This window comes from Mycteria americana, chromosome 1 (genome assembly GCF_035582795.1).
Source record: "Mycteria americana isolate JAX WOST 10 ecotype Jacksonville Zoo and Gardens chromosome 1, USCA_MyAme_1.0, whole genome shotgun sequence".
Lineage (NCBI taxonomy): Eukaryota > Metazoa > Chordata > Aves > Ciconiiformes > Ciconiidae > Mycteria > Mycteria americana.
In genome coordinates, this window is record NC_134365.1 from 41,034,707 (window position 1) to 41,062,273 (window position 27,567).

Below are 27,567 nucleotides of genomic sequence, written 5' to 3' on the forward strand. Positions count from 1 at the left end.
TATTGCTTGGTAAATAAAAGAGTTTTTTAATATGACTGAACACAAGGATAGACATACCTAGGAATGAAGACAGTAAGTCAAATTCATAAGAACGGCGATATTATCCTAAACCACAGCAACACTGGAAAACTTGTCAAAATCGTGATTATTAATTAACGTCTGTTTCCAATATAGACAGAGAATATAATCCTTGAATAGAGGGATGTGTAATAGTGTCAGGAGTGCTAATTTCTTAGTAATATGGTATTAATGAGATCATTGCTGAAACGCACGGCTGTCTGTACTTCTAAGAGGATCTTGATGGCAGGGACTCCGAAAGGAGCTACAAGAATAGCTAGTGGTCTGGGAATAATTATTTTGTAGTGAGAGAGGTGACAGAAGCTCTATTCATTTAGTTAATGAAGAAAGTGACTGGATCATGTTCTACAAGTAGCCATGTGGGGAAGAGATTTTTTTATAACAAATTGATTTTTAGCACAGCAGAGGAAGGCATAAGACCCAAAGGTCATATTTAAAACAGTGAATGGAGTTTTCTAGCCACCTAGTATATTGATTGACAGAAATCAGGCCTCTCATAATCTCTATTTCCGGCTGATGAGTTCTCAGCTCATAACAAGATTTTATATTTTCTGTATTGTACCTTTCTGCAATGCTTTGCAGTTCTTACTGCTGAATCTCATGTCTAGTTCCCCAGTCCTCAAGGCGATGCAGCTCTTTTCATCAGCTATAGTGAGCCTTTTCTCAGTTATCTAAGTTTCCCAATACTGTACTATCAGGAAGTTTCAATCCCACTTCTTTTAAGACTATAAATGAAAAGATTTCTCCTAATACAGCTTCTTAAGGATCAGTCCTAACTACCTACCCGCCAGCCTAATGGTTCCTTTTTCAATATTGCCCTAAATCATCTCCCATGGTCATCTCACAGTTGCGCTCTTAAATTCCACTTTCTCCAAGCAAGTAAGTACTTTTCTTTTCAGCAGCATAATGAGTGCATTGTAGAAGGACAGGCAGAATATACCCCCTTCACTTACTTCCGCTAGAAAATGAAGTCATCCTATTTAAAAGAAAAGAAAACAAGAAAAAAAAAAAGAACAAATCAAGTTAGTTTGGCATATCCTGCTTTGGTAAACCAATATTACACTTCCCTTTTATCTCTAGCTTTAATGGTCTTTCCCTTCAAAACCTGTTTTAAAACTACATATACTACTAAGCCAGACTCACAAGTCTGCAGTTGCATACAGCTGTTTCCTCTCCTTACACAAACACATGCAAAATGCTTCTCTTCAGATCTAGTACCATCACTAACTCAGTAGGCTTGATTTAAAATAGTTGATATTAGACCTGTATTTTGGTGCAGATTCTGAAAGAGGACAGCCACTGTTGAGTCTGTTACCCTTTTGGTAAAATCACCTGTAATTATTTTTTTACTTCTCTTATAGTTCTTTCAATTATTTCATTCCCATTTATACTTCATTTTTGTCCTGTACCTAGTATTAGTCAACTTACTGAAAAGCACAGCAAATCATTCTTTCCTTTTGTGACACAAATGGTATTGGCAATTGACAATAGCTATGGTTTCTTCAACCTCTTTACCATTCAGCTACTTCTTTTAGGTCTTTAGCTTCTGTCTTTGTCCCTAGGTATCTCTATCCTTGTGTTTAGTGCATCAACACAGTGATGAATTGCTGCAGAGTAATCATCATCTTAATGTAGAGTTTGTCAGCTGCTTCTCTGTGGCCATCTATGCCCATCCAGTGGTTAAATGCAAGGCAGCTGATTACTTTCAGTGAGGTTTGAGCTAATGTGTTTTTTCATGATTGAGGTGTGTTTACAGATAATTTCTGTGCCTCAGCTGACAGGTGATCACTTGTAAAGCTGTTGGGATTTATCAAAGGCATGTACCTGTACCCATAACTTAGCAAACTCTGGCCTTTTGAAACCTTAAATCCACTTACAGGTCTGAATCTCTGCATCCTTCTAACTGAACTTCCAGTTGCCCAGTCTAAGCGTATTTTCTATAATGTCTTCCTTAAATACAGACTGCCCTAACTACTTATAAGCTAATGGCCTTTCTAGTGCATTCCAATTGTGTCAGAAATTGTTGCTGAAGAAATGTGTGTGCTATAACAGCATAGAGATTTAACTCTTATCTTCAGAACAATATTTCCTAAAATACTTCTGCAAAATAAAAGTCTGTCATAAGGACATATTCCCACCAATATTTCTTTCTCTAGTATAAGCAATGAACCAGATTATTTGAGTAAGCAATTATATTTTATTTTCTGCAAGTAAGAGTGGGAAAAAACGTGATTCCTTGCACTTTTGTTTAAAACTGTGGGAAATATGAAAAAAAACTCAGACTGTTGGGGAGATGGTTGACTTACATTCAGTTTTCTAAACGTTTTGACCCCAGGAGTGTCCAGGAAGTATCACATTGCACTGAATAAAGAGGTATGTGCACAACCCATACTCCAGCCTAGAAGCTGCCTCCTTTCAGCAATTGCTCTCTTTTGTCATCTTTGCATGCTTATGTGTGAAATCTGTGGAAGCCAAAACTCATAAGTTTTGGACTAAAATTCCTGTCTCTTAATGTGATCTCTTAGTGTGATCCCTTAATGTGGTTTCTCTCTGCCTTTCATATAAACGAAGTGATTTCAGCCCAAAAGCTGGCCAAACTTTCTCCATTTTTTGACTGTGGTTTTAAGGCCATAACTTTTAAGCATAACCTTGACACTGACTCCTGTTTTTTTCCAGAACTAAAAGGGCTTTCACGAAAATTAACTATAAAATTTTATTACTTGCCTCTCAGTTATTGACTAATACTCTCCCCAGGCACATGGTTTTTTGTACTTTGACAGAACTACCTACCTGAGTGAAACCATGGCCCTTTTGACGTCAAAGGCAAAACTCAATTTCATGACTGGATTTTACCCTCTGGGTTATATTTTCAAAGTATACATTTCAACAGTATAAAATGTCCCGTAAGCCCCATGCCAACACCACCAGCACCACACATAGTAGGACATTTTTGCATTGGCATGAACAATCCTGGCACCTCCCTTCCTGTGGTTTTGCTTTTTCTGTACACAGGCATTTAGATTTAAATTTTGGGAGAAAATGGTATTTATGTATCTATCCATATAACATCTACATCACTGCTGGTGCAATGTAAATAACACTGTTAATAAATAACAATAAAATTATGCTCGTTTTGTTTTTTACATTGCCTTTATGTTAATCCTAACCAATGCTGTATTGATTTTATATTTCTTAAATCTTTTTCTATTTTAAAGTCCTCAGCAGTGTGGGCATCTATTGTAGCAGAGTAGTTCTTGAACCTCATCATAATGGGTATATTCTCAATACCAGTAGCCTTTCTGGCACTCTCACCAGAGTATTCATGATACATTTACCATAGCGTGGTGAGTAATACACATTTAGGATCTGTTTTCCTCTATTATATTTCATATCACTCTAAAAACCACCAGAAAACACCTACCATAAGCAGAATATTTCTTTTGGACATTGTATTGTTTCTATAATGTAAATTTTTCTTGAGAATAGATTGTCTCTTTACCCTGTTAGGCTGAAGGATTCCTTTTGATCGGAATCCACTCTTGGTTTGACTGACTAGAGACCCATACTTACCAAAAATTCTCATTGGCTTGGCTCACCAGGATGTTGGAGAACACAAACCTTCCCCAACATATTAAAGATGCAGTAACAAAAGGAATAATAAAAATGATATGTTAAATGCAATTCAGAGAGGAAAAATTACAGGTTTTAACGAAAGGATCACATAAAGATAGTCCCAGACAATCAGGGATGATGGACCAATGCTCTTTCTCCAGTCTTTTTTTGATAGAATCCTTCTACTTAGCAACAGCTATACACATTTTATGAAAAAATGTTTTTATTCTATCAGAATTATTATAGTTTCATAAGTATAAGTTGAATCACAGATAACTATGCTTCTTTAAGAAAATCAGCATTTGAAAATTATTCTAAAATAACCTTCTTTGGTAGAAGACCTGCACAAAACTAGAAGCGAATCACAGGCACAAGAGGTTTTGGCATAGACAGAGCATACGTACAGGAACAGAGATGAAAGGGCTACTTGGCTTTTGAGAAAACTTGTCCCTTGCAAGCATATATAATCCTCACCACAGCTGAATACAGGGAAGTGACCGTGCCCCTGTACTCGGCACTGGTGAGGCCGCACCTCGAATACTGTGTTCAGCTTTGGGCCCCCCACTACAAGAGAGACATTGAGGTGCTGGAGCGTGTGCAGAGAAGGGCAACGAAGCTGGTGAAGGGTCTGGAGCAGAAGTCTGATGAGGAGCGGCTGAGGGAACTGGGGTTGTTTAGCCTGGAGAAAAGGAGGCTGAGGGGAGACCTTATCGCTCTCTACAACTGCCTGAAAGGAGGTTGTAGAGAGGTGGGGGTCGGTCTCTTCTCCCAGGTAACAAGTGATAGGACAAGAGGAAATGGCCTCAAGTTGCGCCAGGGGAGGTTTAGACTGGATATTAGGAAATTTTTCTTCACCGAGAGGGTTATCAAGCATTGGAACAGGCTGCCCAGGGAAGTGGTTGAGTCGCCATCCCTGGAGGTATTTAAAGGACGTTTGGATGAGGTGCTTAGAGACATGGTGTAGTGGTGGTTTTGGCAGTGTTAGGTTTATGGTTGGACTCGATGATCTTAAAGGTCTTTTCCAACCTATATAATTCTGTGATTCTGTGTGATTCTGTGAATAATAGAAACATTTCTTTAATATACAATCCATAGGTTTTACGCATAAAAATGTTTTCTTTATCACAGATCACCTTGTCTGAGCATGAATATATGGAAAAGTTTCGATGACAAATGTAAAAAATGAAACTGAAGATCAAAATTATCCAGCTCTTTATAACAAACAAACAAACAAAAATTATACGTGGGATTTAAACAGATGTCTTCCATGTGTAGGCTGCTCATATTTTCCCACTCATTGTAGTGTTTCTGTATACAGTTATACTGCATGATATACAATTTTAAAATGCCAGAGAACTGTCATACACTACACTTGTTTTCATTGGGTGAACAACCTATGCCAGAGCTCCTTGATCAAACACCATGCAACAGTCACACAAAATTCTATTAAATAGAACAGAAAAAACTTTGCTATCAACACTCACACTTACTGTAAATATTATCTTCTTACTCAACTGATCTGCTTCCTCTCTGATTATTGGGTTTGTATCTACTGACTTTATTGACATAATAACCTTTGCTTAACTTTATTTCTGTAAGCCCCATAGAACCATTACTAAAAAGTGCTTATGACTAGATTTACTCATATTTATGCAGAAGTACAGAGTTGTTTGCTAATTCTACTCAGACTTGTTTTTTTCAGCCCTATTGAAGAAAATAGAATTACATGGAAATCACCAAGAGACTAACTTACCCTCCACAAACTTTTATAACTGGTGAGAAAATGCAGTCAGGAAAGATCTCATTTTCATTATTTGCTCTCACAGGGTATTTGCAGCACTGGCAGTTTACACAACACATTTTTTTCTCTATAAACTGAGCTCTTTTATTTTTTGAATTGTTGAGACTCCGCAAACATGGAACATAGTGATATCCGTTTTATTCACTTTTCAGATTAAAAGTAAGCTTTGACTGTTCTTGAAAATCCCTTCCCAATTCCATGGTTCATGAAGCACAAACCGCCCCACCATGTGAGCTGTGCCTTCACGTACCCCTGACCTACTCCAGTTTCCTGGCCTATCTTCACAGCCCAAAGAGAATTACAGAAGATAAGTTCTGATACAGTCGAGTGGCTACAGGGTACTGAAAGCGACATTAAATAAATGAACTATTGTTAGCTATCAGTTTGACTCTCTGCCAACCAGCTAAATGAATCACTTTGAAAAATTAAACAAGAAGAGGTTTAATTTGACATGACTGTTGTTTGACTTTCCGCTTTTTTGTTTTAGTAGGGACTCAATGCTGATGCCATGCCATGCCAGCCAGAGAATAAGAGAATAAGCACCAGATATCTGTCCATTGCCAACCCATAATTAATGCATTAAACCTTTTTATTTTTCACTTCTATTGTTTGCCATTAGAAATGTGTAGTGCAGACCCACAAGTCTACAATAAAGCCCCTGGATATTTCACAATTAAAACTTCTCTATCCTCTTAAAATGTTTAGCTGTTTTTCTTTGCTCTTTATCTAGTAAATAAGCCTGGAGGGATACCGAATACAGATAGCTAAACAATTCCAGTTCTTTTAGCAGTTTATATGTGCCCTTCAATCTCTTTGAAAAGGCAAAGGGCACGGGAGGCAGGATTGCTGCAATAAAATGTTTTTTACAGTGAATTTGGCTTGGTTGTATAAAATATTAATGTTGGAGTAAATCACCAGTTTGGCAAGTAAAGTTAGCAAGAGGTCTGCTGCCTGACCATTTACAGTTTTATGTTTCTTCTCTTCAATAGGTTTCTTTTCCTTATTGCTACTTACAGTAAACACCCTGGGCCAAATTTTCCACCCTGTTATAGCATGCGACGACACTGTCATTAATTCAGTAACACTGGTGTAACCAAGGCAGAAGAATTTGCTCTTCACATTTATAGGCTGCCCTTCATCTGAGAATATCAAAGAACAAGCCTGACCAAAATCACGTTCCAAGATCTAAACGCTCCCAAACTTTGGGAAAGTACAGAGCCAGCCTTCGCAGCCAGACCCATTTCTGATCCACATTTAAGGCACTTCTGCCTTCAACCGAGAGGTGCAAATTAGTTACAACACTCCCTACACAGAACGGGAACATTGAGAATTATTAAAACCTGAGGTTTGTTTCAAAATCAATTTCTCATTTAGAGACATAATTGTGGTTCTAGCAGGCATAGACCCAAAACAGTTCTGAATATTTTATTTTCTGCTTAGTGAAAACCCAATTGCATCAGTAGTTTTGCCTGAAAGAAAAAAAAACTATCTAAGGAACTTGAAAACTTAGTTCAAGTTGGCTGTAGAAAGAATTAAACAAAATAAACTGTTACTATGATACGCGTTATTTCATGTGTTCTAATCACAACAGCAGAAAACCATTTCAGTTTCTTAAGTCAATCAATCAATTCAGTCAATGTGATATATTTCCTGCAGCATTCAGAAAGTGAAAAGTGAAAAATACAAAACTTCCATCACTACAGAAGTGAGAAATAATTCATTATTTTAAAAGAACCTGCAGTAGGGGTCATTTTTACTGAGGACAAGTGGCTTCCATTGCAAGAGTTTCTTTAAAGCATGCCCTTGCCTGCTTATGGACCCTAGTTCTGCCAGATACGGAACTCGCCTGGGCAAATGGCTGGGCTGCTGCGAAGACACCACGGCCTGTTTCAACTTGTGGTGATGGAAATAACAGGCACAGCTCTTCTTCAGTCCCTGCAGAGGAAGCCAGGGAAGGTCAGTGAAGCTTCCTATGACTTTGCTCATGAGAAGACAATAAAACCACAATTTTTCAAGCTACTAGTAATAGTACTGATTTTAAAAAAAGAAAATTGTAAAGATGAATATAGGCTAGGGAATGACTTGGTAGAAGTAAATCTTGAACTGAATTAATTGCCTTTAATTTTTCTCATCGATTTCTAAAAACTATCAGGGTGGGGAGGGGGAGAAAGAATAATTAAATAGAAAATACACAGCTGGGAAATTGAAATACCCCCACCTTGGCATGGGACAACACCCCCTCTCTACACAGAAGTCAGCTGTGGGGCAGATTTAGATAAGAACATTTCTAAAAGCAGTAAGCCTGCTTATGTTGTCCTAAAATATGAGCAGAATGCTAATGGAGCAGAGTCAGGCTCTGTTTCATGGACCTCCCGCTGAGTTCATGCTTCATGCACTACACAAAAAGAAAAGTTTTGCATGTTAGGCTAAAATTAACTCTTCCTTTTCTTCCCTCAAAATGAAGAAAAGAGGCATTATGCATGATGCTGCTGTGGTCCTGGGAATCCAATTCCCTCAGCTGCTGTCAACAGCACTGGCCAGACTGTGAGGAGCAGTGCAACTACCAACAGCAGCTCCTCTGCCATCAGTGTCACAAGCTGGGCAGTCCTTCCAGCAAAAGGATTGCCAGTCTTGGAAATCTGCTAGGCAGATTTCCATCTGCCTAGATCACCCCCAGGAGCTGCTGAAAAGCTGCGTCAGAGCTGCCTTCTCTGGCACAAGGTTTTATGGATATCCATCTGAGGAATCCTCTTGACAGACTGACCTCCATATTTAAGTGAATTTTAATGTTGGGTTAGAAATGAATGGATGGTAAACAGTGAAAACATCAGACATCCTCCTCTCTCAGAATGAGTGACTAAAAACAAGCCACCTATCTATCTGCAGTCTTTTCTATGCCTCAAATATCTGTTCCCTTACCACTTGTATTTTACAGGCTGAAATTATTCACTGAATATTTACCAGGAGGCAACATCTACTTCTTTATTTTCTGGGGGCAATAGTTTTATAAAATGAATCTGAGCTGTAAACTCTTAAACCCCAGATTAGCCACTTTCATGTTTTCTAGTGTTTAGCGTCTGAGAGCAACCAAAAAGGTCAATAATAGCTGTTTAATGCTTTAGTGCTCTTGACAGACTAACTGTAGGTTCTCTGTTTTGAAAGGAGGGAGAGATTTATAAGCTTTAAAAGCAAGAATAGTATTTGCAAGTTCCTGAACATTACACTTTTTCCTTTTAATATATATCCATATAATTTTGAATAGTAGTAATATAATTGTTATTTGAAGTTTCCCCTGAGAAAATGTAGAACTATTGTATTCACCTTTTAGAACATTTCTTCTAACAAAAGAAATATGTGTACACAGCTTCTAGGTCAACATTCTTCAGAAGAAAGTCCCTGTGTATTTTTGTAACAACTGCCCTTTCTTTCCATTTCATTCCCGCTACAAATCTCAGATTAGTATGTGCTAAGAAGCGGGGATTTTGTGGTGTTTGAGATTAGATTAATTAGCTTTGCAAAATCTAATTAACATGCACAGAAACGCATATGTTACAACCTACTAATGTATACCATACCTCACAAAAGCAATAATGAGACCTTAAAAAAATCATACCAAAGAAACCAAAAACCCTCAAACCTTTTGTTTGGAGTATCTGAGCCCGAGGAGTAGGGAAGGAAGAAAAAAGTTACATTTGACATCTGTACAGACCATCATGAACCTTTAAGTTTTGTTTACTCAAAAGTGAAAAAGAGACAACACATGCCGTAGTATGGAGTCTGAAGAAGACTAAAGAGTATCATCTTTTCCTCAGGGGCTCCATGCAAAAGCACACTTGAACACAGGCACTAGCATTCTCTAAAGCCTTTGTGCTGTATCCAGGAAGGATGCAAGCATTTAAAGCAGGACTGAAGTTGGAACTGAGGCCCTGAGACCAAAACTGGGATCCAAATAAGACTCATCAGCTGTTGAAGTTGCTTAAATTCAGCCAGTATATACTTTTGATTCAGTGTTTTCTCTGCCATTGCCAGCCTAGATATGGTCAGGATCCAGAAAAAAACATGTTCCACTAGCTTAAAATCTCTGAGTAACTGAATGCAACAGACATTGAGAGAGACATTTAAAACATATTCAAGGAACTGGACTTTCTAGAGGCAGCAGTTGTGAGCCATCAGGTTTTTTTTTTTTAATACCCAGAGGGGGGAGCACCCCTTTTTACACAAGATCTTACAGCATTTACCCCAGAAGTGAGAAATGCAAATTCAAACACTTAAGGACTGTCGTGGTTTAACCCCAGCCAGCAACTAAGCACCATGCAGCCGCTCACTCACTCCCCCCCCGCCTAGTGCAATGGGGGAGAGAATCAGAAGAGTAAAGTGAGAAAACTCATGGGTTGAGATAAGAACAGTTCAATAACTGAAATAAAATTCTTATTATTATTATTATTGTTATTAATAATAATAATAATAATAATAATAATCCATTGGGATCTGACGACGTCCACCTTGCCATTTTATTCCTAAAAACTGGATCTCCTGTGCAGGTCCCTTGACCTTACTTTGTTTTATGGCAAAACCGGCCTTCAGAAGGATTTGGACTATTTTCTGCCCTTTCTCAGAAACCTCTTCTGCGGTGTTGCCCCACGATGATGCCATCAATGTATTGCAGGTGTTCCGGAGCCTCACCCTGTTCCAGCGCAGTCTGGGTCAGTCCATGGCAAAAGGTAGGGCTGTGTTTCCACCCCTGGGACAGTCGGTTCCAGGTGTGCTGGACGCCCCTCCAAGTGAAAGCAAACTGTGGCCTGCACTCTGCTGCCAAAGGGGTTGAGAAAAATGCATTAGCAGTATCAATTGTGGCATGCCACTTGGCTGCCTTTGACTCCAGTTCGTATTGAAGTTCCAGCATGTCCGGCACGGCAGCACTCAGCAGCGGCGTGACTTCGTTCAGGCCACGATAGTCCACTGTTAGTCTCCACTCTCCATTGGACTTTGGCACTGGCCATATGGGACTGTTAAAGGGTGAGCGAGTCTTGCTGATCCTTGGCTCCTTGGCTCTCCAGCCAACAAATCAGCTTATGGATGGGAATGAGGGAGTCTCGGTGGCTGCGATATTGCTGCCGGTGCACCGCTGTGGTAGCGATCGGCACCTGTTGTTCGTTGACCCTCAGCAACCCCAGAAAAGAAGGGTCCTTCGAGAGACCGGGCAGGGGAGACAGCTGTTTAATTTCCTCCGTCTCCAAGGCAGCTATACCAAAAGCCCACCGGTACCCTTTTGGGTCCTTGAAATACCCTCTCCTGAGGTAGTCTATGCCAAGGATGGACGGAGCCTCTGGGCCACTCACAATGGGGTGCTTGTGCCACTCATTCCCAGTTAGGCTCACTTCGGCCTCCAGTACAGTTAGCTGTTGGGGTCCGCCTGTCAATCCAGAAATACAGATGGATTTTGCCGCTTTCCAGCTTGATGGCATTAGGGTACACTGTGCACCGGTGTGTACTAGAGCCCTGTACTCCTGTGGGTCTGATGTGCCAGGACATCGAGTCCACACAGCCCAGTAAACGCGGTTGTCCCTTTCCTCCACCTGGCTGGAGGCAGGGCCCCTCTAGACCTGGTCATTATATTTGTTACTCACTTCTTGTAAATACAAATCAGAAGTCCCTTTATTAAGATTGGAAGTAGGATCAGCTGTTCTACTCTGTCTGGGGAACTGCTCACTGGAAAGTGGAGCAGCAAGTTTCCTGGAGGAACCCCCTTGTGTGATTGTTTTTCCTTGCAACTCACGTACCCGCGCCTCTAGGGTCGAGGTAGATTTTCCATCCCACTTCCTCATGTCCTCTCCATGGTCACAGAGGTAAAACCACAGGGTGGCCCGTGGTGTGTACTCACTACATCCTCTCTTTTGTGCAGAGGGACGCTTACTCCTAATGGCTGAGATACTGGTCCATACAGGTGGGGAGTAGGGCATATCCTCTTTGAATTGCTGGAACTCCCAGGACAGTTTCTTCACAGTCGAGACGCAGGCCCATAGGGAGGAAGAGAGACTTTCTTCGTATTGCCTGTGTTGGCCAGCCAATTCATCCATGTCTGTTCCCCTCCGTCTTTCCAGGTCATTATGGCCAATGAGTTCGCATTTGAGGATGGAGTGCTTCGTACCACCTTCCGCAACACAGGTCGTGTGCACCTGACTTCATCTGGATCTTTGGATAACTGCTCGTTGTCCGGGTCATCATAGGCCACCTCCAGCACAGCTAATTCCCTCAGGTACTGGATACCTCTCTCCGTGGTGGTCCACTTGCCTGGGTGACATATAACATCTTCCTTGAAGGGATACTTTCCTTCACACCTAACAGGAGTTGCCTCCAGAGGCTGAGGGCTTGTGCCCCTTTTCCAACTGCTTTGTCAATGCTCCCTTCCCTAGAAAGGGATCCCAGCTGCTTGGCTTCCCTACCCTCTGATTCCAGGCTACTGGCCCCGTTATCCCAGCATCAGACCAGCCAGGTGACAACATGCTCGCCTGGACGATGACTGAAATCTTTTTGCATATCTCGCAAGCTCACTCAGGGATAGGGATCGAGTGGTTACCATGTCATTTGTGGGTTCTGCCTCCTCCTCCTCCTGTTCACGTGATGGCCCTGGTTCATCTTCATCCCTTACTAAACAAGCTGATTTTCTTGTGTATTTCTTCTTGTGTATAGGGACAACTGATACTGGCACAGGTTGGTTCTCTGGTTCAGCCACAGTACCTGTTGGGGGGGGGTGGAGTAGCTGCAGTGACTGTCGTTTTGTCGTCAGATCCAAAGACATTCTCTGCTCCTTGAGGGTGATGAATAGTGTTGAGCAGAGGGCTTGGTAGGCATGGGCCAGGCCCCAGCACGTTGCAGTGATTTGTGTCTCTCTGGAATTGCCAGGGTGACAGCATACTTTTTCCAAATACTTTACTAGTTTTTCAGGATTCTGCACTTGTTCAGGGGTGAAGTTCCAAAACAGTGGAGGTGCCCACTGTCCTACGTACTTGCCCATACTATCCCACACATCCTGCCACTCATAACTATCTAGCCTTGGGGCAGAACTCTGGATGATATTCTTAAATTGCTTATTAACCTTAGACAAAATCTAAACAATATTCCCAAGAAATACCAATAGCAGTATGTTAACTACCCAAGGATGTTCAAGATACTGAAAAGTTGTTGTAATGAAGGAGGAAACATCATAGAAGAAGGAAGAAAAGGTGCCATTCTGTATTTCCTCCATAAAAAACCTCTCAGAGGAAGAGGTATAATTGCTAATTGTCTCCATTAGGTGGTACCCAAAGTACAGTAATGGCTTCAGTACAAAACTCAAATACCAGATTAAGCTCAAGGCTAGTGATTTAATAACAAATCTCCCAGGCAAAACATGACTAATCACTGCAGAGCACAGCAAACTGCAAAAACCAACACCAGTCTTTAACATGTACAGCAAAAAAAAGAGCATGTTGCAGATCAGACAAACTAATATCGAGAACAGATGAATCAATATTGTGACCGGCAACTGTTAACAGATACAAATTCCTTAACATGCTCTGGTTAATCTGTTATTATCTCAAACCCTTTGTGCCCTATGTTGGGCGCCAAAAAGGACTGTCATGGTTTAACCCTAGCCAGCAACCAAGCACCATGCAGCTGCTCACTCACTCCCCCCCCACTGCAATGGGGAGAGAATTGGAAGAGTAAAAGTCAGAAAACTCATGGGTTGAGATAAGAAAAGTTTAATAATTGAAATAAAATAAAGTTTAATAATAGTAACAACAACAATAATAACAATAATAACAATAATAAATAGAATATACGAAGCAAGTGATGCATGATGCAACTGCTCACCACCCACCGACTGATCCCAGCCAGACCCCCGGAACAGTGGTCACTGCCCCCCTGGCCAACTCCCTCCAGTTTCTATACTGAGCATGACCTCATATGGTATGGAATAGCCCTTTGGCCAGTTTGGGTCAGCTGTCCTGGCTGTGCCCTCTCCCAGCTTCTTGTGCACCTGGCAGAGCACGGGAAGCTGAAAAGTCCTTGACTTAGTGTAAACACTACTTAGCAGTAACTAAAACATCAGTGTGTTATCAACATTATTCTCATCCTAAATGCAAAACACAGCACTATACCAGCTACTAGGAAGAAAATTAACTCTATCCCAGCTGAAACCAGGACAAGGACATACTTTGAGAGGACTCAAATTCTACCTCTAACTAATATGGAGGTTATCATGCAGAAAAGATCAGTTGCAATACCGCAATCTACAGCAGAGAGTATGTTTCTGAATGGTAGCAATACAGACCACTTGTCAACCAGATGGGGTATTCTGGGTTCTGGTGTTTGCTCCTGAGGCTGGAATAGGGCCAAAAATCAAGAATGATCACTGTGAGGCATGTGTCCTAAATAGGAGATACAGAAACAGGTTTCTTCTTGGCCTTTCTGGATCAATGAATTTTGAATGCTTTTCTGGATGTTGTCACAACTTCAATAGTATGGGCAGGATGTAATTTAAAGGCATCTTTTGGGAAGTAAGAAATGAGCATTCCCTGCTCTTGGTTATATGGGACTCCTGAATCTCACTAAGTGCCCCTGCCACATCACATCACATCTCAGTGTGGAACAACATGCAGGTCTGCACCATCACCACCATGGTACCCTGGGAGAATGAACCTGAAGTACACAGCCTGAACTTGAAGCCTCAATGTGTTATGGCCAAGTCCCTGATGTGATCTTCAGGAGACCAAGACTGCAATGTTCACTTCAGAGTCCACTTGCCTGCATCCAGATTTGCCCCTCAAGCCAATGGCAGTGATCCCAGCTCTTCCAAGTCCTCAGATTCCTCAAGCTGTCAGTCTATTAAAAGAAGCAGATGGCTGTTGCACTATCAGCAAATGTGTAAAGTAATACACTGAACTTTGAGGGTCTCCCATGAAAAGGATTCTAGATCAGGCATCCAAAGTTAGAAGGACACACCTTTTGAAGCTGTCAGTCAGATTCGCTCCTTCAGCAGAGAATCAAGATTCCTAACATGTCCTTCTGGCCCTCTGTAGAAAGTCCCCTGTACAGGTCTCTTGCAGATGTTTTTGGTTCATCCTCTCTCCCCATACTCAGCACAGCTAACACTAGCACTTAACACAGGATGTGGGATCCAGTCTAGGGGCATGTGCCTAATTTTTAAACAGCCTTTAGTAGTGCTAGTCCTTAGGCTCTGAACTGGACAAATTGCTCAACTCTTATGAAAGTACAAGTGTGTTCAAAGACACTCTTTAAATAACAGCCTGTGAATAAATTCTATGCTCTTCTTTTTTAGGCTCAACTTGGTAGCGTCTACAGTACTCTGTGAGGCTTCTCGTATAAAAAGCACTGCAAACCTTGCTATTTCAGGTCAGTTAGTCAGGAACCTATCAAATACTTAAACTAAGGGAACCACGTCCTCACAGGTGTTTAACTGAAATCTATTTAAAATTTTAAGTTAAACCAATGCAACTTGCTTCTCCAGACAAAGCTCAGGGCATGCTGCCCTGCATTTATTCTGCATATGCAGACTCCTCCAAAGGGAGCACAGGGCATAAGCTCCCAGGTTTGAGAACAGTCCATTCCATATCATCCTGAATTAACTTGCAAAAAGGCCAGCCTGTGTTGGTTAATGCCATTCTGGCTATGGGTTTAGTACACACTGTTCCCTCTAATACTCTCATTGCTCCACATTCTTACTCCACTTGAGCACTGTGCACACTCACTTTTGGTGCAACATTCATATTTCACCTATCATGCAAAATTCCTCATGCCATTGCTAGCAGACCTACCAGGAGATCTAGAGACATTACAGCCCTTACACATAGCTCTAAAAAAAGGCAGCTTGGTTTATTGCTCTGTCCCTAGCAAAATCTTTCCACTCAAAGCTAGTACATGCCAGAGAGCATGAGCAAAGCTGACTATCTTTATTTCTTATAGCTGGTAAAAACCAAAGAGTACGATTGCTATATGAGGAGGGTGGTGAACTAAGGCAGATACAGCAAAGGTTGCCTGTCCTCTTCTATGTGTCACCAGTTATCTATGCTTGCATGAGCTGAAACCCAAATTTTAAGAAAGTGGAATTAGGAGACTTTCATAAAACCTCGTCTGGCCTTGGATGATTCTGAGGTATTTTTGTTGGGCCCCAAACTCTATAAACTAGCTGCTACTAACAGCTTCCTTCTGTGAGAGGCTCTGTTTCAAACTACAGCAAAACTCAAAGGTTAAGTCCAAAATAAACAGTTCCTGTAAAAGTAAATTGATAAATAGCTCCCCTGTAATCATATAATTAGTGGTACAATGTGTTAACCGCTTTTGTGAAAGCAATTTAAATGCTCACCATTCACATTGTCAAAAATATCATTGACCCAGTTGCTTAAAAACAATTGATGAAATGAATGTTGGTCTTTACTGTGGTTATTAATGCTGGGGCAGATCTTGCTGTGTGCAGACAGCAACAGACCCTTCATCGGTACACATCCACACTGTGTTTTTTTATTCTTTCCTAAGAAAATTTGGAGGTTGGGGCAGGGTGGCAAAGATCCACATCTGGCCTGCTCACTTATCCCCTGTCATTGGATCCACTAGCCAAACTTCCTACATACTGAGCATCAATAGCTGTTAGGAAAAATTGTACCTCAACGAATTCAAAACATTCGATGTCTAAAGCTTTAGTAATACAATCATACTTCATAGAACATGAAATGCCCACACACGAGTGATTCGCTCCCTAAAGACTTTCGCATCAGAGAACACCTGAAAAAATTATAGGGAGAGACTCTCATGTTTGCAAACCAAGTAAAACCCAGGGTAACAAAAGGGATTTCAAGGAAATTTTCCACCCCTCATTGGGAAATAGAGATCAAGATGATTAGAGCTAAGTATGATTAAGTCTAAATTAATGTTGGAATTCAGTCAACAGAAGCAAATACCCTCATTTTAACTTTATCCAAGATCATCACCAAGACTGCAAAATTTCTGCAGTCTGCAAAATGTTTTATCTCTATAAAAGGTCTAGTCCTTATGTGTGAAAAGAGTTTTCCACTTGCCTGCTGTTAACCTGGTAACTATAGAATAACATTTCTCAATATGTAGAACATTCCTTAGGATACTGACTAACTTTGGCGGGCAACTCTCCTAACAGAGGCTGAGCTGCCATTATTAAAAATTAAAGCTCTAACTGTTGCACTTGTGAAAGGTGCCTGCAAAAAAGGGAGCAATTGGTTCAGAAGGGTCTGCCTGCAACTTATACTCTTAGGCATGCACTAAATCCACTGATTACAAGAGGTGCTAATGCCAGTACTGCTCACTATTTCACTACTACTACTATTTCACAAACGAGAAAGTACGTTAGTAGGAATTCTTACCCCAGTGTTTCTGAGAATAAGCAGTAAAAAATGGCATGTAATAAGGATAAACTAGAATATACATATGCTAAGATGTTTGACTTTAAAACCTCGTGGAAAAGTAATGGATTTCATTTTGAAAGTGAGCTCAGCTTTTAAAAGACTGAGAAGTACTGTTACAGGAAGATGTAATGATTTTACAATAACAGGAGATACCCAAATAGCAGCAAACCACTAGACACAAAATGCCTGACTTGCTAGTAAACAGCTGTGCAGCCCATGCCTATTATTCTAAACTTTCAATTTTCAATTCCTTGCCTCCTGGGCTTAAAAGAAGATTCTTTACTAAAAAACTAATAAACCTACCTATATATATTATCTTCCATTCAAATGTCATTTAACAATAGTTTGACCCAGATGAGCTGCTCCCAGTCTTTTATATCAGCACACTTAGTTTCAGGACCATAACCCCACTTCTGGCTGATGACCTCCCCATGAATGCTACAGCTCCCCTGTCTGGGAAGCACTAACCTTGATTGTAGGACTCACAGGAGAATGAGCAGAAATGGCACCACCTTCAGAAATAAATGTATAGTCAACATAGCTTTCACTATGAGTTATCAATATAAATACAGACACAATCACATACACAGGTACACAAATGTCCACTCAGTCAAGCTATAAACTAATGAAGAGATTTTTCCTACACCCTGGACAAAGAAAAAGGAAAAAAGAGAAGCTTATATTGTTACAGATATTTCTATTTTTAAATACTCAGGAAGAACTTTGATACTTTAGTAACGGGCCAGTTCCTAGATGGACTGTACAAATAATTGTGCAAAGAATCACATCCAGGGCAACAGCATCACGGTTTGATGTCTACATAAAGCAGTATTCTGGCACACGCGGCTCCTATGATAGACTTGGAAGCAGACAAACCAATTTTCAAGGAAATGGCAAGCCAAAGCTATTAAATAATAGACATGGTGTTGAAGCCAGTCATTCAGTCCCCACTAGTTCAAATGTTCTTCCATACTGACAGGGATTGGAACCCAAGTTGTACCGAAGAATGCCATTTATCATCAGTGATGAAAATAATGAAAATTAAGACTGGAGCTGTAAAAGCAAATGGAAAAATTATGTAGGATCACGGTTGCCATGTGCTGTTTGTTGTGGAAAATACCTAGAAAGTGACTTTGTCTATAAAATGGACAATATATATAAAGACATAATAGAATAAAATATCTCTAGATCAACAGGAACCACTACGAAGGCTGGAATTTGGATGCTAGGAATTCAACCCTTTGATGAGTTCCATTCTATAATTATTCTTGTTCAGAACAACTCCTTTTCTACAAGTCCATACTATTAAAAAGAACAATCACTTCAAAAGACCGTCACCTGATTGCTGAGTGTTAGCTCCCCTCACGGATCGTATAGTGCAAACACAGTAATTTCTGCCCAGCCTAGAGAAGTGCAGCTTAGCACAGATCTAGGAACAGATGCTAAAGGCAAAACCAACATACTGTTACATCAAGCAGGCAATATATCTGCTTGTTTGCTTTCCACTCCTTTTCTCACTTTGAGTGTATACCTCCTTTTAGAAAAGTAGAATCAGGATCTACTCAATGTTCATATTTTTCTACTTTTAACAGAAAACAAAAGTTAAATCCTTCCATGCCACAGCTGCGTAGAACAGAGTAGAAGAAAACTTGAGCGTGTTGGGGGAGGCATGGGGGAAGGAGAGGCAATAGACTTTCATTGCGTTGTTCCGGACGTGCAGGAAGAAAGACAAGATGCAAGGGATGTGGTTTATTTTGGCTGCAGCTTTATTAACTCAACTCCTCTGGGAACTACCATCAATAACTTGTACAGTACAGGTCGTCATTCTTTCCATAATCATTCCCACCTGCTGGAGAGCTGCAGTTGGCCTCCCTTCTCCCATCACTCCTCCCCTCTCCCCCCCCGCCACCTCCACAGCTGGTCACCAGCTCACTACTGACCACCACATCTCCTAAAAAAGGGTAAAGGGGCTGGAGGAGGCAGTTGTCTCCTCGCTGTTACAGACTTTAGCAACTCCTACTCCCCCTCAGCTTCTTACCTTTCTCTAAGTCCTCCTCCAGTTCCAGTTTACCAGGCATTCAGATCTTCATGGAACAAATACCCGTATTGCACATCTGCCTTATGGAGGAGACAGCAATTAGCTCGGCTGAGCTTCTCCACCCCTCTGCCCTGTTTCCCAAAGAGGTAACGGTTCCCATTTGCTGCTAAGCATAAAGCTGTTGTCAAACTCTGTGTATACAGACTCAGCAAAGTGCCTCAAATAGAAATAAATGCCATTTATCCAGAATGCTGATTATCATGACATTTAAGATTGCTGTAACAATGTTTACTTAGATCAGTATTTGGAAATACCATTTTAAATAGGAAAGGAAGTGGTTTTTTACACTGGTCAGAGAAAGTGAGAAGCAGAGAACAATCTAATTTCCATGGTTTTTACATATGCATCAGATGATCTGTTGACCTCACATTCTCAACTTTGTTCTTTAGCTCTAAGAATGGGCATGACACCAGCAAAGAGAGAGAACTGAGGGCTTGGAATGAGAAGGACAATGTGTTTCACAAGAGCCAAGACTGTATGGAAGCGGGGATGTGCCCATTGACTATCTGGACGCACAATCAATCCCTTGGGTTGCTCACACATGAAGTTTATATGAAATGTGTGTCTGCACGTATACCTGCTCCCCACCTTCCCTGCCAGGAAGATGGGCCCTATGTATGCAAATCACATGTGGAGGAACGAAGGATGAACAAATGCAGCACGAATTACACTCCCATCAGAAGTCTGTCCTTTAAGAAAATAGCAAATACACAATCAAAAGCATGCACGGAAAAGGTTTTCTGATATAATGCCAGCCATTTATCAGGTAAAAAGCACAAAAGTGTCTATGGAAAATTCCATCTGGTATTCCAACGGTATGACCACTGCATCTTAAAAAGCAATCAGTCTATTTTTATACTTCTGTTCCTCTAAGATTTTTTTGTTTGTTTTGGCAATGTATCTACCTTTTCTATAAATTATCAGTGAATGTCGGAAAGGCTTTCTAGGATCTTCAGTGCAACAAATGTGTTTGGAAATACTTCTATTTCTTAAGCCATTAAAATGCAGTTGTATGCAGTAGCTATGCTATTATTGCCATGTCATTTTAATTATCTCCCTTCTACAAACAACAGCTAATGCAGACCCACTGACCCTTCCCCCTTCTGAACTGATTCTCTTTTCTCCTCTCTTATTGCTTCAGTAACCAAATTAAAATAATTAAAAGCTATATCCGTTGTAGATGCAGCGTAAGACCAGAAATGGGTCTGTTCCCATTGACTTCAGACAAAATGGGTCATCGGTATGCATGATGCTGGCTCCAGGAATACAAAATTAGGAGGACTTTGCCTTTCCGTTTTGGTATTTATTTTTTTTTTCACACTCAATTAATAAGTAAAGTCAACTGCATAAAGGAAAAATGCATATATCAAAATGGAACACATCTTCATCTGGCTTTTATATTTTCTAAATGAATTCCCTTGAAAATTAAGTATATAATTGAAACAGAAATTATATATTTATTGCTCATAAAAATCTATCATGCACAAGATGTTGAATGTTGAACTACTTAGAGAAATTTACTCCTTTGCATTTTTCACAAGAAGTTCCATTATGGGAAATGATGGATCTTTTCTGGAATCAAGGACATTTGTCTCCATTCCCGAATGCAGAAGAATGGAAATAAGGTATTCTATCATTTTGCTGCCCTTGGTCCAGGTCCCTTCAATTTTTTTCTAATGTTTTGGAAACATACAGACATGAAAACCAATGTCTGCCTGGCCCAGCAGGAGATAGTAAAATACTTCACAAACACCAGATGGGATTTTAACAATGTTTGTAAAATATAAAATGCTTGAAGCGTTCTCTGCAAACCTAAAACTGAACATGTTTCATCTCATTATAAGCTTTTTTTTCACCTAGTGAATTCCTTTACATTTTCTGTTAGAAGACTGACACTAACAGACCTGTGATGTTTAAAAGGAAACCCAAAAATCAACCTCTTTGGAAACTAATATTGATACATATGATAAAATACTTGTGTGATGTCACCAGTGTAAATCCTATGTAATCATTATAATGTGACTGCATGGTCTCAATCCTGGGAAAAAAACATAATGATATTTTTTGTTTCATTCTTCTATTAAATAACTAAGGCATTTGTGGATTTTAAGATATTGTATCATGTTTATGTTTCTAACCATCAGATAACACTTTAAAAGTAAAAAAGCAGATTGCCTATCCATCATCACATTGAAAGAAATAATGATGAGTCCCTACTCCTCCAGGATTAGGAATGCTGCTGAATGGAAAATTTTAAGAAATCTACTTTTGCCACAAGATGCAAAATGATTTAAACTGAAATTGTTTGGGGGAGATGAGCCAGCTGCACTGAATTTCTTATAAAAAAAGGGAAACATTTCAAAAGTATTGAGAAGAGTTATTTAGATTATTTTCTAACTAATTTTCTGTTTGATCGGTTTTCCTTTCAAAGCTTTGATCTCAAAATGTAAGGCAGTAATAGCTGAAATACTACACCTTAAAAATGGAATTATATATTTAGAAAAAATCAAAAAGAACAATTCATGTCAAAGCAATAGTTAAGTTCACAACCATTCTGGAATTTCAACATATTGCCCTGACAAGGCATGGACAGAATCATAAAAATCTTTAAAGTTTTCCCAGGAAGGAAAATAATTTTAAACTGTATGAAACAATGAATTTAGTTTACATGCAATATAATATAATTGTCTAGAAGGAAACCCGGTCTATATACAACCAGCCTTGTAGCCTATTTGTTCTCTTAAATCCAAATGGTATTTGAATTAACTGAATATTTTAAAGTATATTGTACAGAAATATTCTTATTTCCCTTACTAAACACTTCTGCTTATAGGGTACCTGCACTTTCCCAAACAAAGGATACACAACTCTCATATAAGTTGATAATTCTCTGCCTCCATCAGACAAAGCAGTTATTCCAAGGCTAGATCCATAGCCAGCATTAATAGGCATAGGTGTGTGCTTTCCTGATCCAGGAGCCCTGGTCTCCCTGACCTGGTAAACTGCAAAGCCAAACTTTATGGTTTCCTTTTGACAGCAGTCTCTTGCGTTCCCAGCAGCACAGTGATCTGGGTTTAATAAAAGGACTTTCTTCTCGACATGCACTGCAGTTGGAGCTGCCGCACTCTCAGGGGAAGTGACAGCCAGCGACTCCAGAGAGCCTGGAGTTCCTCCTTCTCGCTTCCTGGCTGGAGACTGTGGTGCAAATGGGACAGGAGCACTGGCATTGCTCTAGAAGGCGAGTGGTCAGGGCCTGACCACTGAGTGCAGATACGAGGTTGGCTTCGGATGGGGGAGGCATTCCAAACTCCTGCAACCCAGCACAACTCAGGTGGGAGAAGAGGGCCCTCTTACCCACCCTGGGGGCACTTCTGCATGGGCTGGGGGCAACTTCAAGGGCAATCAGGGTCACACAGAAGGAATTTTGGGCAGCACCAGCTGTAGGTAATGATGGAAAATAGCTTTTTTGGCTGCTTCTTCAGGAATTAGGTATCTCATTTCAATGCAGTTTCAGCAATCTTCAACTTCAGCTTAGGGAGCTAAGTGGTGGTAATGCAAAATAGCTTAGTTTAGAAAGATTTAATTCCAGAAATGCCTATTGCCATCTGAAGGTACTTAGTAGAGTGCGGCAGTCGAGATATTTTTGCATCAGGTTTACCAGATTCTCTCAGTTGCGATTTATATTTATCATTTAATTTTAAAGAGGTGTCAAAGGAATTGTGGCCCCTTAGAACATGCCCCTTTTAGTTGTGACTCTTGGATGACTTTATGCACAAAAGTGCAGGGTGTCGATTGAAGTAAAGCCACAAATGAGTTATGCATGGTCATCTCTAAATCAGAAGAGTATTAAGTGCCTTTAAGTTTCCCTATCCCTTTGCATTGTAGGCCAGATTTTCATAAGGTGAAGCCTGATAGCCATATATTTTATGAGCCTAACTTTTGCACCAGCAAGTGCCGCAATTGCATCCTCAAACATAGCTTTATTTCAAGAAAACAGACAGATATTTGGGCAACTGAGGGACCAGTGAGGTCTTACTGAATTCAGTGTGAACCTTTCCACCAACTTCAGTGGGACTTATGTTAACAGTAGAATCATAGTTTTATTAAGAAATGAATGATTTCTGTAGATAGTTGCATAAAACAAACAGCAAAAGGATGGAGTCAGATATGTTATGACTTCTGGCGTGCTTTGTGAAAATCCCACACTTGAAGGTCATCCAAGAAAGAATGATTTCAGGGGAGCCAGTGCTGGTATAATCTTTTTGTTATGCTTTTTGTAAAGTTGCTTGTTCTATTAATTTAGTAGCAGATATTACTATAGCTACTGAAATGTTATGAATTATTAATTGCTGATTTTTATTCTCTTCTCCTGTGGTGCATTATTGCACTTCCTGAGGGTTTTATGTGAAGTGCAGTTTGTCCTTTTTAGTTAAATATTTTTAAAACAGTAACACTGTCAGGATAAAGAAAAGCCAAAATAAATTCTACTCATGAAAATTTTATTTTGGTTAAGTAATGTATATGCATCACCTACACATTTGGCTGCATCCATTTACAGACAAAATCTGCCTTCATAGAAATTTATGTGCAGAAACAAGGGACAAACTTTAAAAGCTGGAACACTTCAGTAGAGATCTTTTTACAAGGGTCCTATAATTTGAGTTACTCAGTTCCACATGTGGCACCCCCTTGAAAACTACAGCAATTGTGAGTCACAGAAGAATTGGGTCCTATATATTCCTTAGTGAGAAAGATATAAACAGTCAGTGTCCTGAGGGAATTCACAGAATAAAAACTATCTATCTCACTACGCAGTTGTGTACTGCTCTGTAAAACTGTGGTCTTTCAGTATTTTTATTTCTCACTGACATCATAAATTTTGTATCAATTTTATTCAGTTTACAAGTTGAAATATGCTTGTGCTTTGTAAATGCCAACCCTCCAAACTAGGCCTGAAATGTAAAAGTCAAGATAGGTTTTCTCAAGTTTATACTCATCAGCATCACCAGTAAAAGATGCTCTGCAGCTGGAGCTCCATTAGAATTAGAAATGCTCCATTAGAAATGCTATTGTGCAAGACTGACAGTAAACCAAATCACTCTCACTAAATTTCTTGGCTCTCCAGAAAGAGGAAAGCAGCTAAAACATACTGGCAAGGGCTATGCCACCTTTGGAAGAGCTGTAAGCACCGTGTGCTCCAGCTCCTGTCTGCCTGCTGCTCACACGTGACTCTTGGAGGACAGGCTGCAGGCTGCTTACTAAGGCCTGCCTGATGGTGCATCAGTTTGTATTTGGGCCTGCACTGGCTGCCTTTCTGTTTGATATTATGCTTCAGGGTTCCTTAGCATGTGCTTGAGTGCCTTCGTGAACCCTGAAGGAGCCCATAACTATAGACCATGAGTCCTGCGGCGCTCTGGGTTACATGAGAACTACTGTCTAGGGACTACACTCATCCCTAGAGACAGCACAGTAAGCTGGCAAAGCTCAGCACACAGTGGAAGCAAACGATAGGAGGAAAAATGTATCATTTTTAGTGGGCACTTTCACTTTATTCACAGTAATTGTCCTCAGAGTTGCCTACAAGGTGAGGAGTAGTCTCTGAATTTCAGTGGGAAATGGGAAGCTGTATCTCCCTTTGCCTCCTTTGAAAATGGCTATCTGTATGTTAGTTTTGATGCTGCAAGAAAAAAAAGTCAGGTTGAGAGAAATTTTTTTTCCAATTTTTTTTTGGCCGTAGAACAAAACTGTCAATTTTTTGTGCTAGTGTGTGTATGTGTCCAGGTGCTGCTTTTCAAGTAACACATCCTACCCAAGCTCCACATTATGGCTCCGTCCATGTTTAGTGCCTTCAACTGCACTAGTTCTCATTCCTGTCTTCCCTTTCTCATCCAAGAGAGACTCTATGAGGCTGAATGAGTCCTGAATTATATTGCTTTCAACGGACTCAAATGTTAACTGCCCTTTCTTCGTTTCAAAATTTACATCTGGAAACAATAATAAAGCCACTTTTCCTATAAGTAACTTTATCCATGCTACTTACAACTTAAAAAACATTTTCTTTGTATTTCTATTTAAATAATTTTACAAAGAGATCACTCAGATGCTGGCTGATTCTCCTTGCCTTGGCTAAAGGGTGCAGTGCACCCTTTCAACCTCCAAATATGATCTTTCTGTCTCTTCTGAAAAAAAAGTTTCCCTTTGAAGTTACTGAGGCAAGCCAGTGGTGTTGGTTCACCCGCCTGCTTCCATAAAACCTATTATTCATAAATTGGAACACCTAATTGATGACTGTAAAGGTGCAAGCTACAGGCTGGGATTTAGTACATTTCAGCAAACATTCTCCCATGTTATTATTACAGCAGACAACCATAATGTGCAGAAGAAATTATTTTAAAATAATTTATGCTATTAAAGCAGATACACCTAATATAAAATGAAGTTAGAAAAAAAAATAGATTTCATATAATATACAGTGTATTTTAATGAACAGTGCATGCTTCTCCCAGGATTTTTTAGGCAGCATATGGAAGACTTTTTTTTCTCTTGCATTTTGTGATAGGATCAAATAGGCTAAAACTCAGAGAGAACTGAGAGTAGGGTAATTGTATTCATATTTTTACATCACTTCTTGAAAATCCAGGCATTCATATCAACAGCATAATCTGTTCTCCAGTACATTGAAAATGTGCTAGAAAATAAAAAGCCTAATAAATCTAATGGCTAAAGCCTTGCCCCTTTTCTGGTTTCAGAAAGCAATTTCTATTTAGCAATGGTCTTGATTCTTCAAGTGTATCTGTGCTGTGCAGTACTATCTAATGCAGCCACTTGGCTATTCACACAACTTGAGCTAGCTCAGCTTTGCATTTGTCCTGAAAGATGTATCCGCTTTCTCAAAGCCAGCTCAGGTATATCAATATACATATACAGAGGCATGTAAACACCCCTGTTCTGTGTCATCATATAGCCCGTGTGAGTCAAAATTTCCACTGACTTAAATTAAAATTAGCAAAATAGAGTATGAACTGAAAGATTGGCCCCAACAGCTATAGACTTAAGATAACTGTGGAACGGAATGAGTCCCTGAGCTTACATGTGGCTACATGTGAGCTGACCCTTCTACTGTTCATAACTACATCCTAGCTCAATTAATAGAATTTTTTTTTGTGGCAGAAAAGCCAAGTCTTGAAACCTCACCCCTCAAATCCCAATATTGTCCATCATATGTCTCAAAGCCAGGTATAAAGGACAGAGAAGTTCCTAATGTGAAGATGCTTTCCAAGCAGGTTTTTTGCTCCATTCATTTGCCTGCATAGAGTGGTAAATGGTGTCTACTGACAGTGCACAAATGGGTTGAATGCAAGTGAACTGTGCATAGCTATCTAATAAATGCTATTTATATGGGGTGCTTCTAAAGGAATCACATAAAAGCAGTGAGTTCTAAAAACCTTCAGTTTATTAAATCTATATATGTATCATACAGAGTCTAACTATATCTGCATTCTGGTGTCCTGGCAACGTCTGGGTGACTGCTGAAACACTGAAGACGCAGATGGTTCACAAACCTGAAGGAATATTGTCCTATTTCTGTGTACAACTACTATCACACCCATTTAAGTATCAAAAGGATAAAAAAGTTACAGATGTGTTATTATAACTAAAACTATTTTAAGTAAATGTACATCATGCTACAAAGCAAATCTAAGAGCAATTGTGACAGGTGTTACAACAGCATCTGGAAAGAATGGCAGTATCAGCTACACACCTTCCTTCGCCCTTCTGATAGGCTCAGTTAGGGGCACACGCCAGTACTACCATTAATCCCTTGGACTACATTGTAGGTTCTGCATTTTCAGCAAGTATCACTGAACAAAACAACCTGTAAAACACACACTGGCTTCAAAGCCAGTTTTGCCAATGACATTTTCAATGCCAGTTCCTCCTGGTAAAATAGAGGGGTGACTTGTAAAAAGAATCACATGAGGCTTCTCCAGGTTATCTCTGTAGCTTCTGATTATGATTTTTTTTCTATTTCCTGAAAGACTGTCTAGTAAATCAAGGTTATTTGACCGGGGAGGACTAACTGGGGATACAGTGTCCTCATCAGGACTATCATCATATAACCACCAGGGCATTTTTTAACCTTCCTCCTTTTATCTATTTACTTTGTAGCTGGGTTCATCACTGCTAACATGTGACCAATTTGGTCACCCTGTTTCTTAAAAACTTCAGACTGTTCCTTCAGAATTGCCCTTTGTATATTGGGCTTTAGTAATTCCAAAAAAAAAGCCCATCTTAAAATATGTCTCATAAAAATTCTGGTATCGTGTTTGTGAAGGCAGTTTTCCAGAAGATTACTAGAAAAAGCATGTTCCTTTTTTTGACAGTTACCCTTAACTGAAATCACAACACAGGCCCAAACAAACCTTCCGCCTGACATGTTCATGGCAGGATGATGGGACTCTGTTGTGGCAAGTTGATCTCACCACTTTTTCACTTATAATTCATACTCACCAGATAAAAAACAAACTCCATATCCATCCATG